The following is a 12,509-nucleotide window of genomic DNA, read 5'->3' as shown; positions in this document are numbered from 1 at the left end:
CTCTCCCTCTTCCCCCTGATCCCTCAGTACTCGCTCATATGCCGTCTGAGAGCGACGTGACACGGCTTGATGTTTACCTTCCTTCATCGGGAATCACCCCTTTAATAATGTTTTTTATTGGGTGTCATAAACGCCGGCGTTCCAGGATCTCTGGGCCAATATTTGCTTAATTATTCTGGCTCAGATATTGCCATTTAATGAAATTTGAAACATAATAAAGAAATCACATTACGGGGGAGAGCAGATAATGTTAATATCAACTGACAATTTAACTGATTATATACTGTAAAGCCTCTCTTCTCCTGTTTGTGGAGACATCACTGAGTTTAAGAACAGTCTATTAAATGCCACTTAATTATATGATAAGACCAGTAAAGTGAACACAGGACTGTGGGCACACGCACACACACACACACACACACACACACACACACACACACACACACACACACACACACACAGAGAGGCCAAGGAAGAAGGCTGCGATGCACACACATGCATTAATGTGCGCACAGTGACAACACATGCATAAATCATCATACATGCTCACACAGAGAGCTTAGTGAAGTCCCTCTGGAATCATTTTCTAAAGAGAGGCCCTCAGTGTCATATTAAAAGGAATTACAATTAATAACGTTATTATAGCAGCATGACTCTGAGAAAGGCAATGACCGACATTAAATGAAGCCATAACAACTGTTAATATGGATATGATAATGCAGTTAAGACATGTGATTGCCACTTATAATTAAATGTGTACCACGCCAATAAACATGCATATCCAGTTGCATGACATTACAGTCTGCTGTGGCATTAAAGACAGGGTGCTGTGCAGTTTGGCGACCGACAAACATTAAAGTCTCTTTTTGAAATATTAGTGCTAAACTGAACTTTCTGAAAATATCTTTTTCATGCTTAAAAATCAAAAAGGCACCGGAAAGTGCACATAAAAAAACATGAGGAATAAGTCAACAAACTTGTGTTCCACATCTTGTGTTTTTATGCAAAGTGCAGAATTTTGACGAGGCGAAACCACGACTGCAGTTACAACACGAGAGCCTGTTTTTGATTCGTTTTAAAACATCACAGATCCACCATCACCAGTTCTTGCATTTTTTTTTTTTCTTTTTGCAAATGCACTACCAACAGTAAAGAATAATTTGTGGAAAAAAAAAACAGCTGCTATCAGACGCCTTTTGAAAACAAAACGAATCATCTCACAGGGCCGTTTGTATAAACAATAACAGTTGTTCATGTAGCTTTTGGCAAAGGTGGGAGAGAGCGCTTGTAAATCTTTAATAGTTGAAGACAAGGTGATGCGTTTTACCAAGGGAGAGTCTTTGACCTGACTGGGTAAGTCTGCGCAGAAAAGATTATATAAAAAAAACAATATTTTATATTTTAAACCCTCCATCAGATGAAATGAAGTTAAGCTCCCAATGGGCTCGTTTATCTTGATCGAGGTGTTTACATGATACATATTTATTCAGATTTTCCTCTTATTTTGATTATTACTGCAACAACAAAAAACAATCCTTGTTAATGAAACTGCTGGTTTTGTTTGGCCACTATTCAAAAGCTATGCACATCATCTGATTTGGACACTCATTGGGATTGTGAGTGAGTCTCCTGCCTTCATATCAAGTCTTCCTTTTCAGAAAAGTGAATAACAATAGATGGGCATGAGGATAAGTGACTCAATCAATAATAAAATAATGGATATTATATCATAATATTGACATTAACCTGACATATCTATCTTCAAACAGGATGCGGTAAAAATTATAAATCACCACATGTTCCTTGGGAATAGTTTTGTCCTCTGGAAATGATGACATCAAGAGACAGAGCCATCTCCAGGGACAGTCCTCAGACAATGAAGATGTGTCTTCTATGACATCACACTGTTAACATGTAGTCCTTGTTTGTTTTGACGACAGGGGCCAACAGCCTTTCCCGTGCCGCCGTCCATCAAACGCTTCGCTGCGGAAACGTTCCCCCGCCATCAAATTTACACTTAAGTCGAGCTGCGAAAACTACATGTTTCTGAAAAAACCCTCACGAATTAAATTCTGTATTGAGCGTTGGCAGACTCGGAGCAGACTCAGCAGCCTAGGCAGACAATGGTGTAATCAACAGTGAACCAGTGGGGCACTGAATCCCTTCCTGTGAGTACAGAGAGGCATAGAGGCGGCGAGGAGGCGGGGGGAATGAAGGATGTTACCTGGGTGTTTGTCTGACAGTTCTTCCTCTCTGTGTCTTCACCCCTGCAGGCAGCACTCATCAACAATATTAATCAAAGTCTGATGTCTACTCAATTAGACCGAGGCTCTGCTCCACAACAACCAAACAACACAGAGCCTCAGGTGCACAAATATGCACACATACATAAAACTGCATGCATAAAACAAGCGTGCACACTCAGTCGTCATAAAATAGTACTTTCTCCTCTTAAGCTTTATCCGTAAAAACGTTTTTTTTTTTTTTATAACACCTGCACAAAGCAGTTCCTCTTGTTAGCAGCCTCAAAGAGCAGCAACAGGTAACCCTTTAAAATTCAAGGACACCAGCACCCAGAAATCATGTAACCTGATGAGGCACAATGCGTGCTCTCGGACACCCTGGTGACTGCCAAGCTTGACAAGTCTGCACTTGTTTATACCAAAAAGGACAAACACAGGCAAGTCGAGCTGTTTTGGAGACGAAACGCTGAGTCACTGTTCTTTCATGTGATGCACTGAATTCCACATTCAGGTTTTGATCCATTAACGAATCTGTGACATCTACATTAGCTGGTTTTTCACTGTCACTGCCTCATTCACTTCACTGTTGAGGCTGATGAGACGCTGTAGGTGTACTGGTGCATACAAAATCACCCTAAAAGCAGCCTAAGCACATCTGGATTCAAGTTGCCCATTTTGTTCTGGATCTGGAGTCAAGGTAGTAGCAAAGCCACATCTAGATCCATCATCCTCTTCTTCTTCTACTTTATCATTAGAAGACAGTAATGTGCAAAACACTCAGGCAGCCATCTCACTAAATAACAAATATGAAGTGTATCTGGCCAGATTCGAGTGTTTCAATGGATTAACCTGAGATTTTTTACTCTTCCATTCCATTATTTGGGGCTTTTGTGGCTTGAAGCTCAACCTAAATCAATTCAAAGTGGAATTTGGAAGGATTAAAATTTGATGAACAGATTCTGTAATTCAGGGGTTTTTCGAAGTCTGACGCTGTGGGAACGGCCTCAGACAGCACCCTCTGTACAGGGGGGGCTTTGGGAGATGTAAACGGGAAGTATAATAAAGCCGTCAGTGAGTCATTGGGCTACATTTGGCACTGTTATAGGTATGCTGTATTAGCAATTATCAGTTTTGTTTGGAGCGTTGCATACATACCCTCAAACTTTTGTCAATCGCGTTCAATAGAATAAAAATGCGTCAATGGGCAAATTCCTCTCCAGGAAATAATCTGAAGTAGCTTCTTATGCAGAAAAAATAAGTGACGTTGTCCAACACTGTCTGATTTCTATCCAAACATGACTGTAATGGCAAAGACTGGTGTCATGAGTCAGTATATTGGTAGGTCCAGGCAGCAGGATGTTCTGTATACTGTGGTTATTTATCTTCCCTTCATCCCTCTTCCCCCTCGGTACATCCCTCTGTTCTGGCATGTTATTAAAAACAAACAAGCTCTATACTCTTTGGACTACCAGTGTCCTTGCTGCTGCTCACCCACAGCTGTCAGCCTGTATGTCACACACTCACACACACACACAACCACCATCATAAAAACACAGCAGCAGCCGGCTGGGACACTAAATCTCATATGGTAATTTCGATACAATGACACCACTTAACACAACTGACATTAATGAGTATGTTACACTGGAAGACAGAACACAAACTAGAAAAATTAAGTTCATGTGTTTGTGTTTAGTGGAGAAAAACCATCAATATGTGTCCACAGTCGAAGGCGGAGTTTGTGGGCTGCAACAGAAAGATCCTGTGCTCAAGTTACAGTTAAAACAGGAGGAAACAACAACAACAGCTCTGGTGCCGTTTTAATATCAAGAAAAAAAAAGCACCACAGATAGAAACTGCTACAACGGTCGACCTGAAATTGAGAAACCTCTTGTATGAGGCTTTGTCATGATGCTCAAGTTATTAAATTGTGATCAGGGGAAAACAAACTGATATTTTATGATGATTGCGTCTCATAGTAATGGAAATGAACTATAGATGGGTTTCAGAGCGATGCGGCAGAAAACGACCCAGAATGACTGATACCTCAAGAGACCAGAAAAGTTGTTTTGGTGTTTATAACTGCAAAAATCACAAATGTAATGGAAATGTTTTCAGTTAGCTCAGAGAGCTAAGAATCAGCTGTTAGCTAAGAGAGCAGAATTAGCTATTAGCTAAGAGAGCAGAATTAGCTTTTAGCTCAGAGAGCAGAATTAGCTTTTAGCTCAGAGAATAGAATTAGCTGTTAGCTCAGAGAGCAGTATTAGCTGTTAGCTCAGAGAGCAGTATTAGCTGTTAGCTAAGAGAGCAGAATTAGCTGTTAGCTAAGAGAGCAGAATTAGCTCTTAGCTCAGAGATCTTAGAATCAGCTGTTAGCTCCAGTGATCTGGTCTGCGCCCTGGATTTTATGAAGGCTGTGGATGTTTTTTTTTCCCCTGAAACTTTAGGAGTAAACATCAGTTTTAAGGTAACACAGCTGAGCTCACACTATTCAATACCATTCATGTTTGTCAGGCTCTGTGATTGACATGCTTTTAGACTTTAAATGTGCGACTCGCTGACAGCTGATAGAGAAGCAGACTGACGGCTTGGGATGTGCAAGTTCTTATTCTTATAATGTTCCACAGGAAAAAATTAAACAGTTGTGTAGAGTCTCTCTTTATGTTATGTGTGGCTGATCAATGATGCTGATTGAATCCTGTCAACGGCAGAGAAAAGAAAGGGACAGAGTGGGGTTTTCTGGAACAACACCAGCTGCCATGGCGCATGGAGAAGGGAAGAGAGGACATTTTGAGACCAACACATTTTGGATGGTGGATGACTCTGATGGAGGCCACAAGCCAAACATGTTGGTCTCAAAATGAAGTTGCTCTTTACCACAACAAGTGTTGCTGGAGTTTTTACTTCTTAGGAAAAGAAAGAGAATAAACAGAAGAGACGGACAAGACGGATTTCACATTTTCTGTGAGTATGATCACAGCTAAGGTGGTAGACATATGGGTCACTGTTGACGTCACAGATTAACTACAGCTTTTGGTTTGTTGCACTGTAGATTCTACTGTAGCTACAAGTTGAACATAGTCAAATCTGCATGCAGTCCTGTGATCTATTAAATATGACAATCTGCAGGTTTCGACGCTGTGAGTCACCCGTTTCTGAGTCCAGCTTCATGCAAATTTCAGCTGTTCACCTTTTAAAGTATGACCACTTGATGCAGGTTTTGGTCACCCCAGTCTCCCACCCCCCTTAAAGAGTGAGTGATTGGCTAATGGAGGAAGTGTCTGCGATTCCCCGGTCCCCACTTTGGGCCCTTGCTGCCTATTCTTTATGCATTAGACTGGAGCACTCAGGACAGCTCATGCTAATTCTCTCCCTGAAGAAAGTAATTAGACCACCGCACTCATCTAATGCTCGCAGGAGGGAGTGGGAGGGGGAGCGTTAGTGGGTGGGAGAGAGGAAGAGAGACTGAGCGAGGGATGTGGAAGAGAGAACGGGGCAAGGGATGATTTTTCGGCCATCGCGATTCCAAGAACCATTCATTCCACATCCAATTATGAGTCATAATAATAATAATTTCATCAAGGTTTGCTCCTTAAAAACTGCTGGTCCTGTATAATGAGAGTGGAATTATTTCACCGGCAGCACAGGGAACTGAGTGTAAAAGAGAACAGCAGAGGAACAGTGTGCAGATGTGTGTCTGAGCGTAGGTGAGCTACAGTCATTTCAAACCAGCGCCAGGTTCGCCTGACACACTTTTAGTGTTTCCTTTTGAGGCTCGAAGTCACACCGAACATCAAACCTATATGTGAGGTAACTGAAAACCTTATTTCTAAAACGTGCCCAACCAATGTAACAGCTTCCACTCACCACAAGATTTTGGGACCTGACTGCAGGGATTCAGCCACAAGAGTATTATTGAGGTCGCCCGCTGATGTTGGGCGAAAACCTCTGACTCGCAACCGGAGTTCCAGTTCATCCCAAAGGTGCTGGACGGATTTAAGGTCAGTGAACTCACACAAAGAGTATGCTGACAAGTGTTTTTTTAGCCATAGAGTGTACACTGGTTACTGATATGAAAACTACCTATTGACCAGCAGGAGCTCCAGTTAAACTGGGACTGACACAAGTGGCATTTCTTTACACGAGACAATTCATGGCCAAACAAACAAAAATAAATATATAGATATCTTAATGTTAACCCTGCAGACATGTTTTAACGTTTGCAAAAACATCCTGCTGTGATTAATATTTTGTTTAACATGGTTTCCCCACAACATCTACGCTTACTTCCTCATTGGAATTGAAATTCGGGATGAAGCTTCATGTCTCACCCACCAGCAGACGTATCAGAACGGTTAGCTTAGTTAGCATCTTTTATTTGTTTATGCTGTTTGTTAGCTTGTGACACATAGTGGTTGTGCTGATGCAAACTCTCTGTACTAACAAGGTTAAAAAACGAAATTTTCATTGGAGCGGGTCTTTAAAAACCACTATCTAGTTCTCATTTGATCAGCTGAACCCTGTGTTTTACAATCCATGCCCCCAACTGGAACACTGTAGAAGAAACCCTGAGCGTATTTCTCAACAACTTTCAGTCTGCATTGAGAGCACAGAAAACAAGGGGAACGAAAAGTATGTCAGTGCTCCACAAGTCAAAAGGGATTTCCTAAATAGTTTTTTCTTGACAATTGCAAAAAAAAAAAAGAAATTCCCACTGCATCTCAGGGTTGGTTCTGTTCATACAGAAATCATACAAAAGCAATCAAAGAATTTACCAGTGAAATCTTTTGAATGTCAAATCCCATGGAGAACATCCTTCATTTAGTGTTTTATTATTCTTCTGTGTTTTTGTGTCAAGCAAGTAAACAGAAAAAAAAAAAGGTTTGGTTTAGGAATTCAAACTAGATCTGCAGACTATCAAGTTTGCTACTTTCCAAAAAAAAAACTACTTGTGTATTTTAAGATTGGATATTTATGATATTTTCACCAAACAGAGGCCTATTTTTGAGAGAATCCCAAATGTAAAGGCAGTCATCAATACTAATGCAATGCTAACTTTGAACCCAAGAAGACAAGTTGCCCCAAAGGAGGATGAGCGACGCCACAGCACCTCTGGAGCAACCAAGCAGAATTCAGCGCCTGGTTTGTTGACACTTTTGAGCTGCTACCTTCTCATTACTAGAAGACTGATCGAGAGCATCCTCCAGAATGACAGGTATGATGTAATTCAATTACACAACCATTACGGTACATATTGCATTAATGTGTTTCTATTTACTTTTGCAAGACTGATGTCTTGTGGACTAAATCCGACTGTTTCCACCTTCTCTTTTCCTTTTAAATCAAAATAAAGACGACTATAATGTGAACAGAGATATAGAAGTAATAGAAAAAGAAGAGTGTGCAGACCTCAGTAGTTTCCTGGAAAGCTCTGCGCGGGGCTGCAGGCCACAGAGCGAGGCGACAGAAACTCACCGTTGTGATGTTTGTTAGGAGGGGGGGGGGTTATTTGAAGTTGGCGCTGAACCTTGATCACTCCAGGACCTGTCATTTCGTTGTTTTCTGTTTACTGATGGATTGGAAACGATGGGATAAGATGGGGATGAGTGTGTTAGGTTTGTGCTGTCCCCCACGGTGCCTCCTGTATATACTGGGGTTGTGCTGGGCTGCGGCTGTCATCTCATATTATCTCGAGACTGACATGGCGCTGGTAATGTAGGCGAACGGTACACAACGTGAAAACAAAGAAAGAAGTATATAGAAAAATGCTGCCGCAACTCAACATCAGTTGTTCTATAGGGTTGTATAGATGCTGAGAAATCTGATTAAAGTCCTGCATTTATAACATTGGTTAAAAGGTTGGTACAACCAGATATGTCTCACTGATTATAATGTTCCATGATGCAGTCAATCTTACATCAGTCTCAAAACTTATTAAAACTAATGATTTTTTGACTTTTGAACAGTGGTTAAATGTATGTTGTTGATTCTTTTTATGATAAAATAGGACACATTGCTGACACTTTTTGCTGTTATTTACCTTTTGTCTCTTTCTAAGCTTTTTAATGAATACAAGACGCCATCTTGACCCATTTACCTGGATTGTTTTTTTTTTCATTTTTCCTGAGGTATTTCCAGCAACAACTTGTCGTCCTTTGATATCTTGTATCTACATATAAACAACTGTATAAAGGAAGTGTGTGAATGAGTTCTGTGTCTTTTATCTAGAAATCTAGAGAAAAGAAAAGTGCAGCAGATTAACAATGGTAGATCGACCTCAATAAGCAAGTTCAGCTCGTTAACTAACTTTCTTCTAAATACAGTCAGAGTAATGTAGAAATTTAGTATTGGACATCCATAAAGATGAGTGGTAAAGCAACAGGTTACAAAGAATAATAGTCAAAATCCATGAAGCAAAGGCTGAGATATGTTGACGTTTAGTCACTAGTATGTGTCAAATAGGCTTGATATTGAATATCGCAATATTTCCCGCCATATGCGATATTTTTCACAATATCAAACAAAAAATAACAAAAAAAAAAACACAAAAATTGCTCTGCAAACACTGGATTCTGCACCCACAACTCGCTTTTTACAATCACCTACTTTATCATTTAATAATACTGATTTTTAATGCTAGTAATGATCCTCACAACCAGTGTAAAATATGCAGAGGTTCCATTAAATCAAAGGGATGTCAACACAAGTTATCCCGATTGTTGTGCAATTTTTAATCATTACATTAACTTATTGCAGAATCACGCGTAAAAGCACAAACTGCATAATTTCCTAATGATGATTTTGCTAATTTAGTCATTTGGAGCCTAAATAATCACAACAACAACAACAACAACAACAACAACAGCAACTCATCTGCAAGATGACCAGAAATCTCTCCGTACCTCTTTAAGCATCCCACAGTCATACTAATCAATAACCCCATCAGACTGCCGCATAACGTACAATAGTCATGACATTCTACAGGGTCATAAAACATCCTGCAAATTGTCCCTTCAGTCAGCCGGAACGCACTAGATCACAGAGTTGATTGAGTTGTTTCCCTCTGCATTTCAATCCCGCCTTCCATTTTGCATTTTGTTCCCTCTTTTCAGAACAGCTGTTATTAATAATGCCGCCGAATGTGTTTCTACATTTCATACCCACCACATGCTGAGAGTGAATGATGCAGAGTTCACTTGGTTGGATAAGCAGTGGAAGGCCCGTGAAATATGAGTTAGGAGATGCTGCTGGTAAATAATCTACATTTGCAATGCTTTGATATGGAAACATAAATGAAAACAAGTGTTGTAAACAACTACAGAGGGTGGACAAAATAACAGAAATAACAGCACACGTTATGCCTGCGCCGCTATGATGAAGAAAAAGTTTCCAGTTCTTCCTCTACAAGAAGTTTTCAGTCATGTTTAAATGTGCTGGTTGAGGACATGGAAGGACTTGAACTTGAACACTCTGTTTTTCATGAAACTTCTTCTGAGCTTATGAGTGCGCGGGGACAAAATTATCTTTAATAGATAACAGTGTTTTAGCCCTTAAGGTTCTTTTCATGCAACCTGACCTCAAATTCCTCGTCTATTCTGGGAGCGAGCAGAGAAATCATGAGGTCTGCTGACTGCCAGCAGATGACTGCTCTGTCACACACGTCTATTTCAGTATCTGTCTGCCCCTGTTAGGAGACTTGATTTGTGATACAACATGTCATGATGTTGCCTTTGCCAAATTACATGATTGTGCAGTTTTCCTATCAGTGTTGGACTCTTTATAAGAAAACACAGATTGTGATATTCGGATGCTCAAATACATTTAATTTCATTAATCATAATACACCACAAACTGCCTTTGTTTCATTGTTTATCTGGTGTTTTTCCAGAAGACAGAGACAAACATAGTATCTGGAAAAATGTACTGGTTGTTGTGTCTGCTTGCTAGGATTTAAAGGTAAAGCTGAGACAATTATTAGATTAATCACTAAGAAATCAATACATCATCCGACTCCAGTTTCTCAAATTTGAGAGTTTCGTTGCTTTTCTCCCTCTCTTTTGTTTCACCGTCGAATATCCTTGTGTTCTGGACCGCGTCTTCAGACTGGGGCTGTCACAGTATCAGATTTTCACTGAATACCTGTCAAATTCATGTTTAACTTTGTTTATTGTGCGTTTTATGTCTTTCTTTTTTTTTTAGGCAAATGAATTAGACTCAGAAGATTTACACGAGGCCTGACATCTGCCGTCACCATATTATCGTATGTGTGTTATCGACATGATATCAACACTATCATTGTTATCGTCAGTACCGATACATCACAACACCACTAATGATATCTGAAGGTGTCACATTCACATCTGGGAGGCTGCAACTGGCTCTCTTATTTCTTTCTTATTTTGTGACATTTAATGGACTGAACAATAAATCAGAAATATAAGATTAAAAGAACAACAAAAATGAGCATATGGTGCAGCCCTCATTTGATGCTGCTGTGAAGTGGGCTCACTGAGACAACAACTGGCACAGATGTTTTACTGCATGTCATCTGCCACCGGTGAGTACTGATAGAATCGTTCAAAGTCGCACGTTGACACTGCTTCATATTAAGGGGTCACAAGCTCAAAGGGTTGAGACCTGGTACTCACTCACACAAAAAGGTAAAAGGTCTCATCAACAGGAAATGTGTATTCCTTTATGATGAGTTCTGCATCGAGATCTGAGGGGGGAGTGGGGGGTAAAGAGAGAAGCAAGAGATCACTCTTCTTGTGTCAGTGGAAGAATCAGGGCGGTAATTTCTTTGCGCAGCAGAGCCTTCATGCTGCCATCAGAACCGACTGGCCTTGACTCAAACCGAACACATCAGCGCTCCTCGCTCGCTCACACGCCGACTCCCTTCGCCGCGTCTGCCAAACAAAACAAAATGCTCTTACCGAGCGGAGAGGAGGAGACAGTTATTAGCGCTCTCTGATGAGTCTCTTGGCCTCTGTCTGGGTTTGCGTATTCCGCTGGCTGATTCAATTACAACAGTGAAGTACAGTGCTACAGGTGGTGTATGGAAATGGAAATTCAAAACCGGTTATATTATTTGCTTGAAGTGATGACAGTGTATAGGCGACATACACAAACACACACACACACAGACACAGACACACACACAGAGAGAGGCTGACACACACTGTGACCGCAGCCGTGACGGCAGGAGGGGGCGGTTACGTAATTAGACATGAAGTGAATTCTGTCTCAGCGGTGCGGTAATAAACAGGCAGAGAGACAAGGAGAGGGTCAGCTACCTGTGAGGCAGGTCAAACACTGCTGTACATTCACGCCGTCGACGCCGTCGCCCTCCCCATCTCTCGCGCCATCTCGCTAAAACATGCATAGCTGGTGTTCAGCTCTATAAATAACACTGTGCTGTCAAGCTGTCAGATGGATTAGCGTGTGCTGAGTGTATGAGGTGGCCTCGGGGCAGCCCCAGGGACCAGGAGACAAACTAACCATTCAGTTACACCTACAGTCAAGAGATGAGCTGGATTACATTCGAATCCGTTTCGCTAAAAGACCGATTTTATTATTAAAAGCCTGTTAATTGTAAGAAGAAGCTTTTGTAATTTCACAATCCTGCGAGTTTTGGCTCTCAAATGAAAGATACGTCTGTCAGTTTCTAAACAACAGCAAGAAAATATAAAAGAAAAACATACAAACTGCGTCTCAGAAGAGAGAAAAAGGCATAGTATCAAAAAGACCTTTTGCCAATCTCAAGCCTGAGATCTTTGCCAGTAAGACAGTGACGATTATGTCAACTCAGACGTGTCATTCTCTCTTTTTTTCTCTTTCTTTTTTTGTTCTTGTCACTGTGCGATTTTATTTCTAGCTCAAGTATTAAAGTCATTTCTTCACTTCAAAGATATCTGGTTCTCTTTCTCTGTGAATTTCGTGTGAAAAATATCCATCTGTCTTTCTTTGTGTTAAGCTTTTATTTGCCTTTATTGACAACAGTGCAGCTCCTTCTGCTTGTGGACAAATTAGAAATTGCCCACATGAAAACACATTAACGTTTAACCCCCCCCCACCCCCCAAAAAAAATAAAGAAAAAACACTGGAGCTCGTAGCTGAATCTGCTCCCAGAAACTTTTTTTTTTTTTTTTTTGCAGCATCTTCAGTTTTTGAAGCCATAACAGAGCAGGAATGGATCATTGAATTTCTGAGGGCAGATTATGAGCACACACACACATGCACAGACACATGCAACAACCGCACACACAC

This window comes from Seriola dumerili, unplaced genomic scaffold (assembly GCF_002260705.1).
Source record: "Seriola dumerili isolate Sdu_G_001 unplaced genomic scaffold, Sdu_1.0 BDQW01000138.1, whole genome shotgun sequence".
Lineage (NCBI taxonomy): Eukaryota > Metazoa > Chordata > Actinopteri > Carangiformes > Carangidae > Seriola > Seriola dumerili.
This window is presented reverse-complemented; position numbering follows the sequence as displayed.